At 60.4% G+C, this 22,193-nt stretch overlaps 1 pseudogene; it reads left to right on the top strand.

Annotated features, from left to right (window-relative positions):
* Positions 1 to 11,895: 11,895 nt before the first annotated feature.
* LOC142015015 (serine protease 27-like) lies at positions 11,896 to 20,360 on the top strand (annotated as a pseudogene).
* Positions 20,361 to 22,193: the final 1,833 nt, after the last annotated feature.

Raw genomic sequence — 22,193 nt, 5'->3', positions numbered from 1 at the left:
ACAGCCCCTGCCCGCTGTGCAGAAATTAGTGACGCTAGCCTTGCACCACCCTGGGACGGGTAGATTAAGTTCATTAGCCAGACAGAAGATGAGATACTGACTTGCCAGAGGTCATACCAGGCAGAGGTGGGAGGGAACCCAGGAGGCCTGACGCCCAGCCCCCTTCCTTACTCTAACCACTAGACCCCACATCTCCCAGTCCTGGGGCATCAGTGAGGGCCTGGTCATCGTGCAGGTCTGGGCCGCGTTCTCCACAATTCGGGGACCAAACCCGCTCCTGGCCTGCGCAGTGCCTGGCGCAAGTCGGGGACCCTGCCTCAGCCTGGGGACACTCCCAGTCCCAGACACTGGGGGCAGTACGAGCCTCTGGACACCAATGGGCAGGGATGGCCGATCTCCCCCATGGCTTCCCGGCCAGACGCCTGGCCCCAGTTTGCTGGTAACTTGAAAGCTCTTGAAGGCCAATAGGAGCCTGTGGTGGGGGAGGCGCCCCAGATGCCAGCCCAGCCGGAGCGCTGGCCGGCCCCACGCCTTCCCCAGGGCTGGCACAGTGAGCTGGGGGTGGCCTGTGTCCCGGTGTTACAGCAGGGGACAGCGCACAGGTGTGAGCTCACCAGCCAGCCCAGGTCACCAGCCCAACAGGGCTTGTGAGAGGAGAGAGGCAAACCGAGGCACACGAGGCAGCCGGGCAGGAGGAAAGACACCCAGCAACAGCAGGCAAAATGTCTCGGCTGCTTTTACACCCATGGCAGCCCCAGGCGACCCCACCACACTAGTGGTGTCAGGGCCAGATTTGGATCTCGGTGACTATGGTGTAAAACCGGAGTGACCCCACTGGTGCTAGTCCAGTGAGGGCCAGATTCTGATCTCCATGAACGCGGTGTAAATCCAAACTGACCCCACTGGTGCCAGTGGAGTGAGGGCCAGATTCTGATCTCAGTGACTGTGGTGTAAATCTGGATCGACCCTCGCTGACCCCCTGTGCTGACTCTGCTTCTCTTTCAGCCCTGGGGTGGTGCTGTGTAGCTTGGATAGTCCAACCTTCACTGTATTTGCCCTAGAAGTTCCCAAGATACAGGCCACCACCTCTACCCCAAAACCCTCCCACCTTATTCCTCGGGCAGCTCTCCCCTCCGCCCTCCCGGCTGAGAGGCAGGCCAGGTGGGCCTCTTCCAGGAGGCCCAGCCCATAATTAACTGCCCCGGGGCTGCCCAGCAGCTAATCTGCTAACATGTTCCCAAGCCAAAGCGCTGGGGCCCCTCCGGAGAACTGGGGTCCGTGCTGCGGAAGGGATGTCCCAGGGATGTCCCAGGCTGGGGCAGGAGGCACAGCCAGAGGAGCAGGGCTGCTGTAACAGGATGAGCCCAGCTCATGGAGGGGACCGAACTGTGGGGTGCCCTGGGTGTGGTACTGCAAGACACAGGTGCACTCTGTGCCCACAGCAGGGGAAGGAGTTGGCCTCTGCCTCTGTCATACGTTCTGCCCATGAAGCAGGCCTGCCAAAGGGACGGGGCTGTTTGACACGTGTCATTTCCACTGTTGTGGGAGCCTGTCCCCAAAGGGGCCCAACTCCCATTGCGCTAGGGGCTGTACGTTATTTATTGGGTGTATTACGGTAGTGCCTAAGAGTCCAGTCATGGACCAGGAACCCCTGATGCCAGGCACTGCATGATATTTATTAGGTGTATTACGGTACTGCCAAGAAGCCCAGGTATGGACCAGGATCCCTAGTGCCAGATGCTGTACTTTATTTAGGGGATATATTACGGTACAGCTCGGAGCAGTGCTCAACCCAGCGCTCCATCTGTTTGGCTTTGTCAGCAATGACTTCACCAGATTTGGATTTCAGAGGTGCCATCTTGTTCTGGGTGGGTCCTAATGCCTTCCTCATACCCTCGTACATTCCTCTGAGATTACCAAAGTCGGCACAGGTCTGGATGCTGCTGCATAGCTGGAGCCAGTGGTTGTTGGCACAGCGCCTGGCTGTCTGCTGTACTGTTCTTCTGGCCTCTCTAAGTGCTTGCTGGGTACTCTGGCTAGGTGAGCGTTTGTACTCCAGGAGTGCAGCGCACTTCTTTTCAATGACTGGAATCATCTCATCGGAGTTAGCTTCGAACCAGTCGTTCGTGTTTCTAGCTCTTCTTCCAAACACCGACAAGGCCGTGTTGTAAACTGTATCCCTCAGATGTTGTCATTTGGATGTCACATCGGCGCCCCCAGGGCCGCTGCGCAGATTTTCCTGGAGGGTCTCTCTGAACTTTTCAGCTTTCTCCGAGTTTGCCGTCTTTCTGGCATCAATGCGGGGCCTTCCAGCAGGTTTAGAGCGATACAGCTTCTTGGGTCTTAGCTTGAGCTTGGAGCAAACTAGCGAGTGATCTGTATCACAGTCAGCACTATGATAGCTGCGTGTCAGAAGGACTTTTTTGAGGTTGTTACGCCTAGTGATGACCACGTCTAGTTGATGCCAGTGCTTCGAGCGTGGGTGTCTCGACGACATTCTGTGCTGTGGCTTCGTTCGGAAGAATGTGTTTGTGATGCACAGATTGTGGTACGTGCACAGTTCAAGGAGACGCTGTCCATTGTCTTTCATTTTTCCCACACCGAAGTGTCCTAAGCAGGAAGGCCACGAGGCCCAATCAGCTCCAACTCTTGCATTGAAGTCACCCAAGATGTACAGTTGTTCACGAGCAGGTATTTGCGCTACAGCAGCACTAAGCATGTCATAGAACTTGTCTTTTACTTCTGGTGTGGCGTACAGGGTTGGAGCATAAGCGCTGATCAGGTGGATGGGACCGGCGCAAGTTTGAAGCGTGATCCGAAAAAGTCTTTCTGATCCGCCCATGACTAAATCCACCATTTGTAGAAGGGTGTTTCTGACAGCAAAGCCAACACGATGCTCTCTGGGTTCTTCTTGGGCTTTACCCTGCCAGAAAAAGGTGTAGTCCTTTTCCTTTAGAGATCCCGAATCTGCGAGCTGCGTCTCTTGCAGTGCAGTGATATCAACTCGGAGCCTCTTCAGTTCCTCGTCGATGACAGCGGTCTTGCAGGTGTCACTGATGGCCTGAAGATCTTCAGTCAAGCCGGTCAGCATGGTCCGCACATTCCAGCAAGCAAGCTTGAATTGTTGATGTTTCTCATTTCTTGTTGATTTTCTTATTGGTTTGCCTGGTGCCCAAATTTCAGTCACTTGTCAGGTTCAGGAACCTTAAGCCTCACGCACCCAGCGAGGCAGGTGAACTGTGGCGGGACAGTACCCTATTGGCTGGGGGCTGCCCAGCTTGAGGCGGGCGGTGACTGTCCAGTGAGATGCGAGGATCTCTCCCACCATCGAAGGCAACCCCTGGTGCTCGTTCTCTACGCCAATCGAGCAAGAGCTTATAACCGGTATCTGTTGCCTCCCGTGTTGACGCAACGCTGTTCAGCGATGCCGGAGTACCTCTCCAGGCGTGAGCCTGGGCACTTATTACGGAGACTCTGGGCTGCCCAGACACCAGTGTCCCCCTCTCGGCTTTACTGATATAATCCAAAGGAGAGGATAACCTCCACGTCTGGTACCAGCTCAGCTGCAGGAGTTGCCGGGACAGTGCCAGAAGTTGACACCGAACCGCCTTCGGACTCCACTCCGGATTTTCTGTCAGGGTTTACTCCCTTAGCCTTGCTCCTTCCCAGGATAACCCACAAGGCAGTGGGGTGTGGAGAATGTGGTTAAGGATCCCACTACTTCATACCTCCCTGCCACCACGAGTCACCATAGCTCCCCGTGGAGCAATGACCTCATATCCCCAGGACCCTCCTCCCCACCTTTCACCGCCCCTCCCCACAGCTACCATCACCATAGGACCCTCCCCAACCCACTACCCCCATCTGCTCCCATGTCCGCCCTCCTCACTGCACTGGCCCCTCTCCCCCCAGCTGCTCTCAGTGCCCCCAGGTCCACCTTCCCCCATCGCTCTTCAGGCTCTTTTCTTCAGAGACTCCTTCTCCTGGTAGTGCTGCCTTGCAGGGCACAGGTGGAACACCATACCTGAAAAGGACAACAAACACGGGGCTCCTCCCTCGGCAAACTCCCAGAGGCAAACTCCCTTCCCTGTTAGCTGCTGCCCCCTGTTTGCTGGGAGCTCCCTTCTTACAGAAAGAGCTGCTAGCTGGTCAGGCCTGGCTCAAAGCCTTGCCTCCAGTCTAGTCAGCCTTGAAGGCTCACCTGGCAGGGAACTCCCCCAATTCACACCTTGCAAACTGCTCTTCTCTGAGCGCTGGGTTGAGCACTACTCCGAGCTGTACTCACGCGAGAACGTTGTGCTTGATGCAGCCCTCGATGCCATCGAGCTCCTACCAGTAATGGACGACCTGGATCAAGAACCGACTGTGGATGAACTGAAGAGAGCCATCGACAGCATTGCAGCAGGAAAGGCCCCAGGCCAGGATGGTGAACCACCAGAGGTAATCAAGTGTGCTGCGGACACACTCCTGGAACCCCTACATGAGCTTCTGTGCCTGTGCTGGAAAGAGGATGAGGTTGCACAGGACATGCGCGACGCTAACATTGTAAAGTTGTATAAGAACAAAGGAGACAGAAGCGACTGCAACAACTACCGTGGAATCTCCCTCCTAAGCGTCACTGGTAAACTGTTCTCTCGCGTCATCCTTGGCAGACTCCAGAAGATTGCTGAGAGGGTGTACCCCGAATCGCAGTGCGGATTCCGCGCAGAGAGGTCTACCGTTGACATGGTCTTCTCTCTAAGGCAGCTGCAGGAGAAGTGCAGGGAGCAGAGAAAGCCACTCTACATAGCCTTCATCGACCTGACCAAGGCCTTTGACTTGGTCAGCAGGGATGGTCTGTTCAAACTGCTCCACAAGATAGGCTGTCCTCCACGGTTACTCACGATGATCCAGTCGTTCCACGAAGACATGAGAGGAACCATCCAATATGACGGCGCATTATCGGATGCTTTCAGAATCAGGAGCGGCGTCAAACAAGGATGCGTTCTTGCTCCGACATTGTTCGGGATCTTCTTCGCACTCCTCCTGAAGCATGCCTTTGGATCTTCAACAGAGGGCATCTTGCTGCACGCAAGATCTGATGGGAAACTGTTTAACCTTGCAAGGCTGAAAGCTAAGTCTAAGGTGCGGGAAGTTCTCATCAGAGACATGCTGTTCGCAGACGATGCTGCTGTAGTGTCTCACACAGAAGACCAGCTTCAAAAACTGCTGGATCGGTTCTCCAAAGCGTGCAAGGACTTTGGGCTTACCATCAGCCTAAAGAAGACAAACGTACTCGGTCAGGATGTTGCTGAATCCCCATCAATCAGCATTGACAGCTATATGTTAGAGGTCATCCACGAGTTCGTTTGCCTCGGGTCCACCATCACTGACACCCTGTCATTGGACACTGAGCTAAATAGGAGGATCGGAAAAGCAGCCACAACTCTGTCCAGACTCAGCAAGAGAGTGTGGAGTAACAACAAGCTGTACACTCACACCAAAATGCAAGTCTACAGAGCCTGCATCCTCAGCACCCTCCTTTATGGCAGCGAGACTTGGAGCCTGTATGCCCGCCAGGAAGAGAGGCTGAACATCTTCCACTTGCGCTGCCTCAGGCGCATCCTTGGAATATCATGGAAGGACAGAGTGACCAACACCGCCGTCCTCGAGCAAGCTGGAATCCCAACCATGCACACCCTCCTCAGGCAGCATCTATTCCGCGGGCTTGGCCACATCCACAGGATGAATGGTGGAAGGATTCCAAAAGACATCCTGTATGGTGAGCTAGCCTCTGGCAAAAGACCTCCCGCACGCCCCCAGCTGCACTACAAAGATGTCTGCAAGAGAGACCTCAGAGAGGTAGACATCGAGCTGGACAACTGGGAAGAACTAGCAGACAACCGCAGCAGATGGAGGCAGGGGTTACACAAGGGCCTTCAGAAGGGCGAGATGAGGACCAGACAGCTAGCAGAGGAGAAGCGAGCGCACAGAAAGCACACTAAGGACTTGCCAGACACCCACTACATCTGCAAGAGATGCAGCAAGGACTGTCACTCTCATGTGGGTCTTCATAGTCACAATAGACACTGTAAATGAAGTCCTCAATTGAAACTTTAAAGGGCGCGATCCATAGTCTGTGCAGACTGAAGGATGCCTACCTATATTATGGTAGCACCTGGATACCCAGCATGGACCAGGACCCCATGGTGTTGGGTGCTGCATGTTAGTTATTAGGTGTACTACGGTAATACCTAGGTACCCAGCACCGACCAGGACCCCCTTCCACCCCTGCCCAGGCTCAGCCTTCCGCCTGCCCTCTTCGAGCCAGGCCCCGGTGTGCCCAAGACACGCAGCCATCAGCAGCCGGACCAATTGGGCAGGAGCCTGTTTCCACTGAGAATCCAGATCCGCCCACCCAGCAGTTTCACCAACTTGTATCAGAATCTGTTGGACCCGTAACACACAGTCGTGGGTGGAGATACAGATGACTAGACAGCTGTGGATAGGCCAGAGGGGAGCCTGGGGTGGATAGATAGATGGGGAGTGGGCTAGGGTAAATGGGGCAGTTGGGAGCCCAGACTCCTGGGTTTCGTCCCCAGCTCTGAGGGGGGCAGTGGAGTCTAGTGGTCAGAGTGGGAGGGGGCGGGCTGAGCGCCCAGACTCCAAGGTTTATCTGGCTGTGGGAAAAGGCTCAGAAATGAGCAATACAGGTGCTAAGAGGTTTGGAAGCGGGTGCCACGTGGCGAGAGATGTAGATGGGGACGTGTCAGCCTGAGAAAGGAGGCGCCCCAGGGGGATATGGGCGAGGGCTGTAAAGGGTGGTGAGGAGAAGGTGACTGAGGAAAATTATTTCTTCGGTATCGTAACACAAGAGCTGGGGGCAGCCGGTGAAAGGAACCAGCAGCGGGTTTAGAACAAAGAGAAGTTTTTCTTCTCCCAACCCGCGTCAGCCTGTGGGACTCCTGCCAGGGGCTTCTGCGCTGGCCAGAGAAGAGCTGGAGAAGTCCGAGGAGGACAGGCCCCTCCGTGGCTGACCACCAAGCTGGACAGGGAGGGGGCCCTGGCCTCAGTTTGTCAGGGGCTGGGAATGGGCGACCAGGGAGGGATCGCTTGGTGATTCCCTGCTCTGTTTGCTCCCTCAGAGGCACCTGGCAGTGGCCAGGGCTGGCACACGGGCCCCGGGCTAGATGGGCCTTTGTGCTGCCGCGGCCTGGCCCTTCTTGTCTTGTTCTGGCTCTGAGGCGGTTTAGGAGTCAGGACTTGAGCGGAGCATTTGCCCCAGCGAAGGGCTGCTGGATGAGAAGATTACCCTGCTAATTGGGTGCCTCACCCCACTAATTACAGCCTTCCCAGGCACTGTCCTTCCAGGAGCGGTTGAGCAAGCCAGACCTGCCTGCCAGGGTGCCAGTGCCTAGGCCGATCCCCGGGGGAGGCCCTCCCGAAAACCAGCCCCTGGATCCTCTGCTCCCAGCACCTGTGAGTGGGGCACTAGCCCGGGGCCTGGCCGAGTTCATTGAGAGCCCTGGCAGTGCCTTGGGAAGGTGGGTCACAGAGGGTTCCTGGGGTTTGGCTCCTCTGGGCCTCAGGCCAGGACATGGCAATAGAACCTAGGAGTCCGGGCTCCCCCCAGCAGGCCGCACGTCCCTCCTGGAACCAGGGATAAAACGCAGCAGCCTTGACTCAAAGCCCCACCACACCATATGCCCCTCCCTTCCCAGAGCTGGGGATAGAACCCAGGAGTCCTGGCTCCCAGCCCCTCCCCCACCCCAACCCAACCCACCAGACCTCCACTGCCCAGACCTGGAGCCTTGCTTTAAAACTCCTCTTCCAGCGTTTGCCAGCTGGCAGCTTGGCTGTCCCGGTGATGCACATTAAGCAGCCGTCCATAAAACCAACTGAGCGATTTCCTCCATCTGAAGAATCCAGCTCCCCTGTCTGCTACCGCGAGCGCCCAGCCCGGAGACAGCGCCGCGGAGGTGTCCGGAGGAGCTTGGGCTGCTCAGAGCAGCTGACCACACCGCAATAACACGCTCCTCGGCCATAGTAATCCCAGGGCCACTTAATAATACAGGGAGAGCGGCAGGGCCGAGAGAAAGTCCTGTGGGCTCATGCAGAAGCTCATTACCTAATAAATAAAGTGGTTAGTCTGCAGGCCGGCTCGGTGCTTCGTCAGGGCGAGGGGATTCGGTGGGAAGCAGAAGCCACTGCTGTAAGGACGGGCACTTCCCCGGGGGCCCCCTGGCGTGGGGAAGCGCTCGCCCCCCTGGAACCCGAGTGCTCCTTCAAACTGCCGGGGCCTTCGCGGTCCCCTAGGCAGAGAACCCCAGTGCCGGAGGTTTGCCGGACTTCGGCCGAATCTGTGGCCTCTGCCACAAGTGCATCAGCACTGGCGCCCTTCTGTTTCCAAGCACGGCTCAGCACGGAGCTGGGGGGAGTGTTTCCTGCAGGGTATCCACTGTAGGACACAACACAGGGGTGGTCCCTGTCTGCCAAGTCCTGGGGCGGCTGCCAGGAGAGAGTCAGGTGCTGCTCAGCTGACAACAGAGCCCCCAGCCGGCAGCGTGTGTATCTGGGTGGTGCACATCCATGCAGGCCTTGGTGCACACCACAAAACTTATTCCACCCAGGATAGGAAAAAATAGTGAGCCCGTTGCTCAGAAGGGGTATGTCACTGCCCTGTTGGGAGGTTAATTATCATAGACCAGCACCTTTGCCCCCACCACTAGTAATGGATTTGAGCATTTTTCACCGATACTAAGGCGGTTTCTGTGGGGATTGCTCCTGTTCCCACTCCTCCTGCAGGAAGAGCACTGCAGCCTCCCTGGCATTGATTATCATGCCAGGCTGTGGCACGGTAGAGCATATTTGAAAAGCCCTGCCATGCCTGTGGGCCTGCTGGAGCACTGGGGGAAATCCCAGCGGGGCAGCACCCGCCAGCTTGCTGGGTGTGATGTAGTGGGGGATAGGGGCGTGGGGCTCACAGAGTTTGTGGGGGTCCTGCTGAGGGTGACCCAGGTGACACCTCTGTGCTGCAGACAAAGGAGGAGGTGGAGCCTGAGGGGTTTGAATTGGAACTGGGAGTTGGGAGCAGTGAGTCTGGGCTGGGAGGGAGAGAGACAAAGGAGGGGGCCAGGCCCCGGCTCTGGGGGCCCCTCGCAGCCTCCTCTCCCCTGCATGGATTGGAGTGGCTGTCCCTGCCGGCTATAGTGACTCTTCTGTAAGACGCTGTGTCCTGTGGGCTAATAAACCCGCCATTCTCCTGCTGAGTGAGTCACTCCTGCCTGCAGATGGGGTGCAGAGCCTGGGGACCCCTGAACCCCATCACACTGGGGTATGGCCGTCCAAGCCGCAAGTACCACCACAGTCCCGGGGCTCAGCCAATGGTGCTCCTGGAGGGCCCCAGAGACGCGGCTGGGTGTTGTTCTCCCAGGGCGACCGCTGACCTGGCTGGCTGAGGGCCCAACCAGCGAGAAGGCCTGTGGCACCTGAGAGCCTAACAGGCCCATGGGCACGCAAGATGCATCTGCCAAGGCGGGTCTGTGCCCACGGAAGTGGAGGCTCCGAGAAATCCGTTAGGCTCTCAGGTGCTGCAGGACATCTCGCTGTGGTGGGGCTGCAGACAGCTCAGGGACCCCTCTGACACTCAGTATTCCCTGAGAACAACAAGAAGTCCTGTGGCACCTTGTAGACTAACAGACATTTTGGAGCATGAGCTTTCGTGGTGTGATGGGGTTCGGGATCCCCCAAGCTCTGCACCCCGTCTGCAGGCAGGAGTGACTCTCACTCAGCAAGAGAACAGAGACAAAGTCAAGACAAAGTCGAGAATCTCCCTGCACACTCAGTAGCAGATTTAAGGGTGACAGTTCTGAAACAAAGAAATTTCAAAAATCAAATGGAGAGAGAAATCTCTGAGCTGCAATTTATTTGCAAGTTTGACTCCATTAACTAAGGATTAACCAGAGGCTGGGAGTGGCTGGCCCCTTACAAAAGGAGCTTCTCTGCTCTGGGGGTTCACACTTCCACATTAGACTGTCAATGGGCCATATCCCCCCATCTGATCTGACCTGCTTTTTCCTCTCTTCATACAGACTACTGATAATGGGCCTTTTCCACCTTGCTGAACAGACCTTGTCAGCTCTGGCCCTCCCTCTTACTGGGACCCCACTCTTTAAATACCCCTCTGAAACCACCCCTTCCCCCACTCATGCATCTAATGAAGCAGGTCTTTGCCCACAAAAGCTCATGCTCCAGAATATCTGTTAGTCTATAAGGTTCCCCAGGATTTCTTGTTGTTCTCGAAGATACAGACTAATACGGCTCCCTCTCTGAAACTTGATATTCCCAGGTACCCTTCCTAGCTCTGTTCAGAGGCTCGGCTCCCCAGTAGCCTGTTGGACTGTTACTTAAAACAGCACCACACCTGCCGGACCTCCCTCCTCCGGACCTGACTCGTCCCAACTGAGGAAACTTGCTGGACTGCAGAAGCCCCCTGCAGGGCTCCCCTTCTCCAGCCAGGGCGGAATGCATTTTAGTGTGCACAGGGAGCCCTATGGGATGTGTACCACCAGCAGACACACAGGCTGCCAGCTGCAGGCGTGGGCTAACAAGCTGGTGGCACCTTGGTCTCACCTGCACAGCCGCCCAAGCGCTCAGCCTGCAGGGAACACTGCTCCCGTCATCACCCCCTCATCCCAGCACAAGTCCCAACTCCAGCCCCAGCTGGGCCCCCTACCGCCGGCCCCAGCCCCACTGCCTCCCGGCCCAGCTCTCGCCCAGCCCTGCGCTCTCCAGTCCAGGAACATCCAAGCTGGTTTTTAGCACAACCTGGATGTCACAGCCCAGTACCCGGTGCAAACAGCAATGATCTCTACTGGCGCGTGCTCACGGCCTATGGGGGCATCTTCCAGCACACCTGCCTAGAACTGCTCTGCCTTAGGACTCTAGTGTGGGGCGCGTCTGGGTGTCTGTGTCTCTGTCTGTGTGTGGGCATGTCTTGGGGGGGTGTCTGTGTGTGTATGAGACTGAGGGAGGGTGGGTGGGGGTCTCTGTGTGTGTATGAATCGGTGTATGAGTGGGTGGGTGGGTCTGTGTCTGTGTGTGTATGTGGGTGTGTCTGACCCTGTATGTGTGTGTGGGCGGGTCAGTGTGGGTGTGCATTATTTCATAGGGCTCATTGCCATAGCGGGGGGTTTGCTGGGGTATTCCCACCGAATGTCCGGTACTCGCCGAGGCCCTCTCAGGCTGACAGTACCGGGGGGCGATTAACTAACGCGCGTCGCTGTAGCAGCCCCGAATTCCCAGCCCCGCGCCCCTCAGCAGGCAGCAGCTCCGGCTACCTCCCCTCCCCCCCACGCCGCTTCCCGGGGTCCGGTTCGAACCCAGCCCCACAGGTTTGCCCGCTGGAAATACCGGAGTCCCCCGCGCCCTCCCCAGCCCGTGCGGAGCGTGGACACGCCCCAGGGTCCAGTCCCCGCCAGCGCCAGCGCCAGCTCCGTCCGCACGGCCCAGCCTCAGCGGCTCGCACCCTGCACGGCCCCTGCTGCGTCCGCCCTGTGCACTGGGCAAGCGGGCCCGTCCCCGCGCCGGACGGGGCCAGGACACAAATCCGGGGCGCTGCAGCGAGGGGCCGCCAGGAGCCGCCCTGGTGTAGACGGGTGTCTGCAGCGGGAGCGCGCGCGCGCGCGTTTGACACCTTTAACCCGGGCTCAGCGGCCCGGCCCCCTCCCCCGGGCCTGGCGTCCTCTGCTCGCTGCCCCCCGGCACTCGGGCCTAAGCGGTGACATGGGCCATCTCCAGCGGGGCCCGGGCCGGGACGCGCCCGCCCTGCAGAGCAGGAGCGCAGCGGCCGGGCTGGGCCGGGCCGGGCCGGGCCGGGGAGGAGGGCGCCGTGTGCCATCCGCAGCCAAACCCGTAGGGCGACATTCTCGGCCGCCGCCGCAGCGGGTGCTATATAGCCGCGCCGCGTGCACGCCCTGGCCAGGCTGTGCGCGTCGCCCGGTGCCTCGCCGGCCCCCGTGGACTGAGCGCGCTGATGCGCAGCGGGGGCGCGCGGCGGAGAGCCCCGGCCAGCGGGCGGAGCCGGACGGGGAGAATGGAGGGCCTGGTCCTGCTCCTTGTGCTCCTAGGTGAGAGCCCAGCGGGCTGAGCCCCTCTGCCGGCCTGCAGAGAGGGAGCGGGGGGACCGGGAGCCAGGACTGCTGGGTTCTCCGCACGGGGAGTGGGGTGTAGTGGTTAGAGCAGGAGGAGCTGAGAGTCAGGACTCCTGGGTTCTCTGCACGGGGAGTGGGGTGCAGTGGTTAGAGCACGGGGCCTGGAAACCAGGACTGCTGGGTTCTCTCCCTGGCTCTGCACCGGGAGTGGGGTGTAGTGAGCACGGGGCCTGGGAGCCAGGACTCCTGGGTTCTCTGCACGGGGAGTGGGGTGCACTGGTTAGAGCACGGGGCCTGGAAACCAGGACTGCTGGGTTCTCTGCATGGGGAGTGGGTTGTAGTGGTTAGAGGGGGTACCGGGAGCCAGGACGCCTAGGTTCTCTCCCCGGCTCTGCACGGGAAGTAGAGTGTAATGCGTCCAGCGTATTCCCGCTGTGATGCAAACGTGCAGCCGCCTGAGAGTTGGTGTTTCTGGGGCGGGCAGCCTAGCTCGGGTGCTGTCACGGAGTGTCTCAAGCGCCAGGGCCCTGCGGAGTCTGCCACCCCGGCCCTGCCTCTGGGCGGGCGTGGGGCCCCGAGCGCAAAACGGGGCAGTGAAAAGGCGCGAGTCCAACTCCTGGGGGAGAGACACGTCCCTTGAAAACCCCGTGTGTCTGCACCCCGGCACCGGCGCAGGAACCAGAGCCAGCTCCGAGCAAACCGCACAGCTCTGGGGGGACGGACAGCTGCCGCTGAAGGGGCCCGCTCCCGGTGAAAGCTGCAGCCAAACACGGCGGGCTGCCAAGGTGCCCGAGCTGGGCGCAGCCCCCCCGGCCCGGCCTCGAACCCGGGTCCCCTGGGGGAGAAGCCGCGCCAGGCCGAACGGCGGCGCCTGATCACGTGGCGCGACCCCGGCCGAGTCCATTCCGCCCCCCGGCGCTGGGGGGTTCGGGCGCGGTAGAGCCCGCGCGGGGCTGTTCCACCTTCGGGGGCCGCAGACTCCGCCCTGTCGCGCGCCTGCCCCCGGGAGCGCGGCGCGTGCCCAGCTCCCCCCGGTTGCGTGCGCCCGCCCGCCCCCGCCCCTTGCGCTTTCAGCCTCTGCCCTAAGGATCGGGCCCGGGCCCGGGCGCGCCAGGCTCAGGCAGGGGGAAGCGGCCGGTGCGAATGGGATCAGTCCAGAGCAAAGCACAGACCGCAACAGGGAACCACCGGCGCGGCGGGGAGCTGACCCCACAGGGCTCCCCGGCCAACCCCTGCAGCTCGGACCCCCCAGTGCCGGGCGCGGAGCCCCGGGCTCATGGGGCTGGGGAAAGGGCCCAGGTTCCTACCTCCCCGCAGTCCTGAGCTGTTCCAGAATTAGGTGGGAACGTTACCTCTGGCATCTCCTCCAGGTTCTCGGCCAATGCCCAGCCTGCCCCACACCAGAGCTGAGAGGTGGAAAGCAGCCAGTCCTGCCCGCCGGCAGCACCATGCCTCTGGGAAGGGGCAGCAAGGGGAGAACCGACCTCCCAGGCGCTCCTGCTCCGGCCCGGGGTGCAGCTGATGGCGGAACTCCATGCCTCAGCAGGAACTCTGCAGCGGGGCAGTTCAATTGGCTAATGAGGGACAGCTGTAATTCTTAACGAGCTACTGCCTGGGCAGGCTGGCAAAGGGAAACCTCCGGAACGTGCCATGTGGCCGGTATAATTGGGGCTTGGGGCACTGGCTGGTGGCTTACGCAATGGGAAGAGGTGGGAAGGAGGCCTGATACCAGGGTAGATGGGCCCATGGGTTTGACCTGGGGTAGTAGGGATGGGCGCCTGATCTGGGCCCATGGATCTGACCTGACCTGACCTGACCTGACCTGAGCTGTGTCTACATGTGCACGCTACTTCGAAGTAGCGGCACTAACTTCGAAATAGCACCCGTCGCGGCTACACGCGTCGGGCGCTATTTCGAAGTTAACTTCGACGTTAGGCGGCGAGACGTCGAAGTCGCTAACCTCATGAGGGGATCGGAATAGCGCCCTACTTCGACGTTCAACGTTGAAGTAGGGACCGTGTAGATGATCCGCATCCCACAACGTCGAAATTGCCGGGTCCTCCATGGCAGCCATCAGCTGGGGGGTTGAGAGATGCTCTCTCTCCAGCCCCTGCGGGGCTCTATGGTCACCGTGGGCAGCAGCCCTTAGCCCAGGGCTTCTGGCTGCTGCTGCGGCAGCTGGGGATCCATGCTGCGGGCACAGGGTCTGCAACCAGTTGTCGGCTCTGTGTATCTTGTGTTGTTTAGTGCAACTGTGTCTGGAAGGGGCCCTTTAAGGGAGCCGCTTGCTGTTGAGTCCGCCCTGTGACCCTGTCTGCAGCTGTGCCTGGTACCCTTATTTCGATGTGTGCTACTTTGGCGTGTAGACGTTCCCTCGCAGCGCCTATTTCGATGTGGTGCCGCGCAACGTCGAAGTTGAACATCGACGTTGCCAGCCCTGGAGGACGTGTAGACGTTATTCATCGAAATAGCCTATTTCGATGTTGCTACTGGCTTCACGTGTAGACGTAGCCCTGGAGACCTGATACAAGGGTAGATGGGACCATTGGCCTGACCTGGGGTGATAGGGATGGAGGCCTGATACCAGGGTAGATGGGCCCATGGGTCTGACCTGGGTTGGAGGCCTGGTACCAGCGTAGATGGGCCCATAGGTCTGACCCCGCATGGCAAGACAGATTAAGGACACAGGGTGAGGCAGGCCAGAGACACTAGGCCCAGCCTGTGGCCAGATCTGTTCCAACATGAAAAGCAGAGCCACATTCCACAGGGCTGGCCTCTCTCCTTCACTTCCTTCTCCCTAATCTCGGGTAATTGCCACCCTGCAATTAACTATGTGGCCCTGAAGCCAGCTGGGCTGCACCTGCTCTGATCCCTGGAATGTGGCTCTGCCTCCAGGAGCTGCCGGGAGCAGCCCGAGCCATGGGACCCTCTGGGGGGTCACTCTGAAGCCGGGAGACAGGGAGCTGCCTGCGTCCGCACAGGCGCTCAGCAATTGCTCCGGGGAGCCCCAAGCAGAGCTGGCTTGTCTCTTTCTTTCCCCAGCTGGAACCAGCTCTGCCAGGAAACCCGACAGCACCAGGGAGCCGGAAAACACTTTCCCCATCTTGGGTCATTCGAAGGGTTGATTTTCAAGCTCCATCTTTTTCTTTCCTTCGTCTAATCAGCTCCTCAGCCTGCGAAACGCCTCTTTCGCAGCAGGGAATTTCCAGCCCCGCGTTGCTCAAACCAACTTTTCGGTGGGCTCAGACCACCCTATGTCCTTCTCGATGTGTTCCTCGGACAAGGCGACAGGCCCGAGTCACCCCAAAGGGGCAGAGCTAGTTCCCAAAACCAACCTGCCAAAGTCGGCCGGGAAATGCAAAGGCTCCCCAGCACCAGGGTCCCATTTCTGAGTGTGAGAAGCTTAGCCTCAGGCTCCCGCTGTGCAGTTTTGCGCTTGAGCACGGTTTGATTGAATGGGGTGGCTCAGGAAGGCAGAAGCAAGGAGGGAAAGAATTCCCGGCCCTGAGATGCAGCCAGCTCTGGGGTGGAAGTGGGTAGCAGAGCTGGTTTCTCTGCTGCCTCCTGGTGCCGGCCGGGAGAAAGGAGCCTGTGTTTGGGTGGCTGTGGCTCCGCCTCTGACCCCGTCTCTTTGCATTGCAGGGGCCCGGCAGAGCCAGGCCATCCAAGGTGAGTGGAGCGCCCCCGATGCTGGAACCCATCTCCCCGACTCCCAGGAGCCCCCAGCCTGAGCCGGGCTCCAACCTGGTGTCCCTCTCCTCTGCAGAGTGCGGGCAGCGCCTTGCAAACATGAACCGGATCGTGGAGGGGAAGGACACGGTGGAGGGGGAGTTCCCCTGGCAGGCCAGCGTCCAGTGGAAAGACGTCCACTTGTGCGGGGCGTCCCTCATCAGCAGGGAGTGGGTGGTCACAGCAGCTCATTGCTTCCACCAGTGAGTGCAGGGGGTCTACAGCCCCAGCCCTGCCGGTGCCCCTCACTCCCCGCCAGCAGCTCCTGCCAGCCCAGCCCTAACGGTGCCCCCCACCCACAGCTCCTGCCAGCCTGGCCCTGGGCTCCCCCCACCCTACCAGTGCCCCTCACCCCCGACCCGCAGCTCCTGCCAGCCCAGCCCTGCCGGTGCCCCTCACTCCCTGCTAGCAGCTCCTGCCAGCCTGGCCCTGGGCTCCCCCAGCCCTGCTGGTGCCCCTCACTCCCCACCCACAGCTCCTGCCAGCCTGGCCCTGGGCTCCCCCCACCCTACCAGTGCCCCTCACCCCCCACCCGCAGCCCCTGCCAGCCTGGCTCTGGGCTCCCCCAGCCCTGCCGGTGCCCCTCACCCCCCACCCGCAGCCGTGCCGCCCCTGGGCTACCTCTGTCCCACCCGAGCTCTGCCAGTGGCTCTGCCCCCTGACCCGCCCTTGATGCGTTTCTGTCCTGCCCCCTCAGGACGCGGAACCTGACCCAGTACCGGGTGGTGCTGGGCGCCCACCAGCTGCTCAAACTAGGCCCTAACGCACGCTCCCGCCGGGTCCGGCGCATCATCCCCAACCCCCGCTACGCAAGGCTGACCACCAGCGGGGACATCGCCCTGATGCAGCTGGAAACGCCGGTGAATTACACCAACTTCATCCAGCCCATCTGCCTGCCCGACGTCTCCGTCACCTTCCCACCCGGCAAAGTCTGCTGGGTGACCGGCTGGGGCAACCTGCGCCCCTGGGGTAGGTGGAGGGGGAGGGGGACCCACACTGGGGGGGAGGGGAGGAGGAGGGGGGGGAGGAGAACCCGCACTGGGGGGAGGGGAGAAGGAGGAGGGGGAGGAGAACCCACACTGGGGGGGAGGGGAGGAGGGGGAGGGGGAGGGGGACCCGCACTGGCGGGAGGGGAGAAAGGGGGGGGGAGAAGGAGGAGGGGGAGGAGAACCCACACTGGGGGGGAGGGGGACCCACACTGGGGGGGAGGGGAGAAGGAGGAGGGGGAGGAGAACCCGCACTGGGGGGAGGGGAGAAGGAGGAGGGGGAGGGGGACCCGCACTGGGGGGAGGGGAGAAGGAGGAGGGGGAGGGGGACCCGCACTGGGGGGGGGGGAGAAGGAGGAGGGGGAGGAGAACCCACACTGGGGGGGAGGGGGACCCACACTGGGGGGGAGGGGAGAAGGAGGAGGGGGAGGAGAACCCGCACTGGGGGGAGGGGAGAAGGAGGAGGGGGAGGGGGACCCGCACTGGGGGGAGGGGAGAAGGAGGAGGGGGAGGGGGACCCGCACTGGGGGGGGGGGAGAAGGAGGAGGGGGAGGAGAACCCACACTGGGGGGGAGGGGAGAAGGAGGAGGGGGAGGGGGACCCACACTGGAGGGAGGGGAGAAAGGGAGGGGGAGAAGGAGGAGGGGGAGGAGAACCCACACTGGGGGGGAGGGGGAGGAGGAGGAGGGGGAGGAGAACCCGCACTGGGGGGAGGGGAGGAGGAGGAGGGGGAGGAGAACCCGCACTGGGGGGAGGGGAGAAGGAGGAGGGGGAGGAGAACCCACACTGGGGAGGAGGGGGAGGGGGAGGGGGACCCGCACTGGAGGGAGGGGAGAAAGGGGGGGGGGAGAAGGAGGAGGGGGAGGAGAACCCGCACTGGGGGGAGGGGAGAAAGGGGGGGGAGAAGGAGGAGGGGGAGGAGAACCCACACTGGGGGGGAGGGGGACCCACACTGGGGGGAGGGGAGAAGGAGGAGGGGGAGGAGAACCCGCACTGGGGGGAGGGGAGAAGGAGGAGGGGGAGGGGGACCCGCACTGGGGGAGGGGAGAAAGGGGGGGGGAGAAGGAGGAGGGGGAGGAGAACCCACACTGGGGGGGAGGGGGACCCACACTGGGGGGGAGGGGAGAAGGAGGAGGGGGAGGAGAACCCACACTGGGGGGAGGGAGAAGGAGGAGAGGGGGAGGGGGACCCACACTGGAGGGAGGGGAGAAAGGGAGGGGGAAGGAGGAGGGGGAGGAGAACCCACACTGGGGGGGAGGGGAGGGGGAGGAGAACCCGCACTGGGGGGGAGGAGGACCCACACTGGGGGGGAGGGGAGGAGGAGGAGGGGGAGGAGAACCCGCACTGGGGGGAGGGGAGAAGGAGGAGGGGGAGGAGAACCCGCACTGGGGGGAGGGGAGAAGGAGGAGGGGAGGGGGCCCTGCACTGGGGGGGAGGGGGGGAGGGGGAGGGGGACCCGCACTGGGGGGAGGGGAGAAGGAGGAGGGGGAGGAGAACCCACACTGGAGGGGAGGGGGACCCACACTTGGGGGAGGGGAGAAGGAGGAGGGGGAGGAGAACCCGCACTGGGGGGAGGGGAGAAAGGGGGGGGAGAAGGAGGAGGGGAGGAGAACCGCACTGGGGAGAGGGGAGGAGGAGGAGGAGGGGGAGGAGAACCCGCACTGGGGAGAGGGGAGGGAGGAGGAGGGGGAGGGGGACCCGCACTGGGGGGAGGGGGCCCTGCACTGGGAGGTGGCGGAGGCAGGCCGAGCAGGTGAGGGCCAGGGGGACTGGGGGCAGGCGGGGGGGCCGGGGGGGGCTGGGGGTAGGCGGCGAAGGCTGGGGGGGGCTGGGGGTTGGTGGGGGGATCGGGCCGGCAGGGAGGACCATTCAGCACTGCCCCCAGAGGCCGGGGCCAAGCCCCCCTCACCCGCCCTCGGTGGCCCTGCAGTGGACCTGCCGTTCCCGCAGACGCTGCAGAAGCTGCAGGTGCCCATCATCGACACGCAGACCTGCAGGTCCCTGTACCACACCAACATGCCCGACCAGAAGCCTTCCGGGACATCCAGCAGGACATGATCTGCGCCGGCTACGCCGAGGGCGTGAAGGACGCTGCAACGTGAGAACCCAGGCACCCCCCACCCCCCACTCCCCCCCGAGCCAGGGAGAGAACCCAGGAGCCCCCCAATATGCCCCATTGCCCCTCTGAGTCAGGGAGAGAACCCAGGCGTCCCTCCGCTGCTCCCCACTGCCCTCCCTGAGTCCAGGAGAGAACCCAGGAGCCCCCCGCTGCGCCCTACTGCCCCCCCCAGGTTTAACTAACCCAGGCGTTCTAGTTCTCATGCCTGGGAGCCAGCTTGGGGTGCGAGTAACAGGCCCAGGCTCCCGTCCAGCCACCAGACAAGGCCTGGGTTCTGTGAACGTAATCCCTTTGCAGCACCCCAGCGCAACTGTTAGTGACCTGCCATGCCCCACCCCAGAGGTGGGCTGCATTTTAGTACAGGGGGAGCCAGCTCCTTGAAGCACAGCTGTGTGCATCCAGCCCCACCCCCAAGGGACCCGCACCTCAGAGCTCCCATGTGCGCTGGTGATGGGGGGGCCCGGCTGGGCCTGGTGCTGCACAGACCCCAGCTGGAAGCAAGGCCGCCTCGTGGCGACGGAGGTCCATGGCACAGCCCAGCACAGATCCCAGTAATCCCCTCCCTCTTCCTAGGGAGACTCCGGGGGCCCCATGGCCTGCTCCATGGGGAACATCTGGGTGCTGACCGGTGTCGTCAGCTGGGGCATAGGCTGCGCCGTCAAAAAACCGGCCTGGCGTCTACAGCCGCCTCACCTCCTACCAGAACTGGATCCAGGAGTATATCCCCGACATGGAGTTCGTCAAGGAGCCCAGCAGCCGGGAATCTCGTGACCTGGCAAACGTCCAGGGGCCTGTCACAGCTGGGACCAGCCAGGCAGCCTCAGCCGCGGCCAGCACACTGCTCCTCCTGGCGCGCGTGCTGTACCTGATCAAAACCGAGGGATGGCGAAAGAGCACAGGTCTGCCCGCTTCCACCCAGCTGGACAGAGAAGGAGAGGAATCTCTCGCTGGCCCCATCTTCCCGGGGCTGGCTACTAAAAAGCTCTGGATTCTTGCATTCCCGTTGGGGACATATTTTAAACGTTTAAAAACTAAGGAAATTCTCTGACAAAAAGCTTTGTGTAACACCGTAACCCTGCGCCAGCCCCTTTGCAAGGACAGCCAGAGCTCCGTAGTCCTGGGACAGAGCTGAACATGCAGCTCTAGGTTCCACAGCGTCTCGATAGGCAGAGCAGGGAGTTTAAGCTGGAACAAAACAACCTTTGTTTCCTGAGGAGGGATCATTTTGGAAGTTACAATCTACTGGGCACAGCAATCTGCGTCTGTTTTTGCAGGTGGATGGGGCCTCTTGGGAGCAGGCCAGGAGGATTGGCTCAGGGTGAAGTTAATCCAAATATTTTGAACGTTGCTAATTTGTTGACACATGTCAACATTTCTGGTTTTGACTGGAAATGATTGGGAATATTATTGCCGTCGGACTAGGGCCTCATCTGGAGCCTTGTGCTCAGTTCTGGGCCCTGGTGCCGCGCAAAAGGAAGTGGGATTTTTCATTGGGTGGGATAGAAAAGGTGTTCTAGGACGATCTAGGCCTGGGATCACACTTACGAGATGAGACCTGGGGAGACTGGCTTTCTTAGCCTAGGAAAACGAAGGCTGCGAGTGAAATTGAGTTTGGAGAAAGTTTGACATTTTAAAAAATTGCCAATTTTGAGTTTTTTGAAAATTGCGGTTTGAGTTTTGAAAACAGAAAATTTTGAAATGTTGGAAAGCACAGATTTAGGTGAGGAAAAGAACAGGAAGGCAGAGAGAGAGAATGTGTTCAACTGTCATCTCCCATCACCACCATCTTTTTGAATCACAAATCTGAGTTCCAACGCATAAGATTTTTATTTGCTGTTATAGACAACCCAATGTGAAGTGGAAGCTGCTCTCCTGGCTTGAATACTCCCCTTTGCGTTGAGAGGATAACTGTGGGCTGCTTTTCCTTACCATGATTAACTGATGGCATTTCTCACACAAACGAGCTCTAAAAGTCATAAAGCACGGCTATTTAAGAACTGAGAAACTCTCCGAAGCTTACTGGTGTTTCCACGTGAAGCACACGCTGTGTATGAGAGAGCTCAGGGGGTCGGTGGGCACTGGAGACAGAATTATGAGTATTTGTGGAAACGGACTAATGAGCCTGGAATTTCAAACACTGAACTTTCTGGTAACTTTCAATATTTCACGCCTGCAGATGTTTCGCCAGTGAACAGCTTCTGGCCTCTACAAAACTCTTTTGTCTGGGAATTTCCGTAGTTTACGTGAGCGACAGAAAGACTCAATGCCAGTAGTCGTTATTTTCCTTCTGATGGAGTGTGTCTTTAGCTGTCCTGGATACGGCAGCTGGTTTCGGTCACACGAGGCAATGGGGGATTCCAGTACTTCACCACCAGAGCATCGGACTCATTTGGCCCACAGGTGTTCAATGGACAGAGGTTGCCAACTCCGCCAGCTGTGCCACCGGGGAAATGTGACCTTCTCAACCGCCGCTGGGCGCCTCCTTCACCCTTGCTGCCTGACCAGGCCTTGGCGAGTCTGCTGCCCAGATGCATGGGCCCCCAGGGCCAGAGTGATAAGTCTCAGGGAGTCAGCATTCTTGAATGAAGTTTCACAAACTCTGCGCCCTGGGCTCAAAGTTCTCAGACGTTTTCTTTACGTGGCAGAAGATACTGGGGACAAACGAGCTCCCCTTGGTGAACGGGAGTCCTGAATGCTCCCACCGCCTCCTAACGACGGTCTAGATCATCAAGGGAGCTCAATTCCCCTGGGAGCTGGACACCTTTCCAGGATCTGGGCCTAGCCACATGAGCTGAACCCTACAGAAGCCAGTGGTTGGTTACCGTTGACTGAGTCTCCCCCGGGGCGCCCAAAGGAATGAGCTGCATTCGCAGCAAGGGGTGGCTAGGTGGGAAGACTTTCCGGGTCGAGGGTTGGTTCAGGGCTGGACCAGGTCTCTGGGGAGGCTGTGGAAGTCCAGTGCTGGAGGTTTCTGAGAAGAAGCTGGGCAAACACCTGTCAGGCCGAGTCTGGCTCGGCGTAGCCCAACCGCAGGAAGGGGAAATGAATGACAAGACCTCTTGTGACTCCGTCCCGCCCGACACTTCCCAGGCAGGCCCGGCGCCCGAGCGGTTCGTGGAGAGACGTGTTGTTCTCCGCCGGCCGGGCCCACCTCCGAGCCGCCAGCTGGCCCCCCCGGGCGTTGCTGAACGTTTCCAGCGGGAAGTCTGGAGACGCTCCAGCCTGGAT

Source organism: Carettochelys insculpta, chromosome 6 (assembly GCF_033958435.1).
Source record: "Carettochelys insculpta isolate YL-2023 chromosome 6, ASM3395843v1, whole genome shotgun sequence".
NCBI lineage: Eukaryota > Metazoa > Chordata > Testudines > Carettochelyidae > Carettochelys > Carettochelys insculpta.
The sequence above is the reverse complement of the archived record's forward strand: the minus strand, read 5'-3'. Positions and strand labels throughout refer to the sequence as shown.